Raw genomic sequence first — 1594 nt, forward strand, 5'->3', positions numbered from 1 at the left:
CTCTCTCTCTCTCTCTCTCTCTCTCTCTCTTTCTGGTTGCCGTGCACGGGAGGGCGCCCTCGGTGGATCGCCGGCCGCCACCCGAAGTACCTCGCCGTGGACGTCGTCCAAGGCCGCCAAGGGCACCGAGCCGCTCGCCAGCAGCTCGGCGGGAGACAGCGCCAACGCGCACCAGATAAAATATCGTACGCGAGTCGCGGGGATGGGGCGGAGGGGCCAGGGGCCTGTTGACATCGCTACTTGAAAAAGTGAGGCTGTTCGGGGCGTCTGTGGCAGCGCCCACCGCCGCCGCGTCCCCGTGGTGAGCATTAGGCCCCCACATCAAAGCTGTCGCCGTGTCGCACGACATAGCACAGGAATTTTAAGTTCGAAATTATTTGCCGGAAAATTTCGAAACTTTTCCCGAGAAAAATTTGTAAAATTGAAATATCTTCTGACAAATTTGGAAAAAGTAAAACTTTCCCAATAAAAAGGTCTCTCCTAATTCTTTATCGGAAAATTAAAATCTCTACGACGGCAAGACGAGGTGGTGGAAACTATAGTATAATTCCGCGGTGTGCCGGTGCCACCTATGCTTTCACGTGGTCTTACTCGTGACGGGCCCCCGTCTTCGTGACTTCCTCCTGCTGCGAAGCGGCAGCGGGGGTTGTGCGCCGCCGTCGGGGTAGGCCACCGGTAGGTCCGCGGCGCACGGAGGACGAGCGGGTCTGCCTACGTCACAGGCGCTCGCCGGAGCGGTACGCGACGGACGGATAGACGCAAAGGATACTTCACCCAAAACAGAGAAAAATGTGAGAAAAAAAAAAAAATAAAAATCAGAGAAAAACAGAAGGGAAAAAACAGACAAAATCTGACAAATATCACAAATTTAAGAAAATTGAGGAAAGGCAGAAAATTCCGTTGACGCTTGGTGAAGTTCCCCTCGACACCGTGTCGATTCTGCCCTGGTAGACGCGGTTCAGGCTCGGGGGGTCGGGCGGTTGTTTTAAGGAGATTGGACCCGGCCTGGGTCTGCACGGCCGCGCCCGCCCTTGCTCGGCATCATGGAAGGCCTTTGTTTAGGAACGGGGTCGGAACACCGACAAAAGGTACCCGTCCTCCCGCCCCACCGCACCGCGCCGGGCAGCGTGTCACCGCTACCCCCTCCCGCGCACTGCTCTCCCGTTGCCATAGCCACCCCGGGGATCGATGTAGCCGGGGCCTAAGTGACGTACGGGACGGGCCCCGCAGCTGCCGGCGGCCGCCGCTGCTCCACCTGCACACCTGTCGAGTCCGCTGGGGGAGCCCCCCTCCTCCCTCTTTGCTCGGGGCCGGCTAAGGCCCTTGACACCACCCGCGGGATCTGCGTGGCGAGCTAGAATTCCCACTGTACAATAGTAGTGCGAGCGAGAGTGCGAGCGAGAGTGCGAGCTTATTTTCTATTTTCGTCGTTGCATTCATTTATTTCGTTCGATGAAACTGATTTTCATTCGGCAGCGATGTGAGGAGTTCGAAATGTGTGTGTGGCCTCGTGGGGGTCTCCAAGCGACGCCCCCACCCGGGCCCCCGGCGCTGCCCCTCATGCATTTATGCCATCGCGCTGCTTCCTTTCAGG

Source organism: Frankliniella occidentalis, unplaced genomic scaffold (assembly GCF_000697945.3).
Source record: "Frankliniella occidentalis isolate FOCC.00 unplaced genomic scaffold, Focc_3.1 Scaffold161, whole genome shotgun sequence".
Classification (NCBI taxonomy): domain Eukaryota; kingdom Metazoa; phylum Arthropoda; class Insecta; order Thysanoptera; family Thripidae; genus Frankliniella; species Frankliniella occidentalis.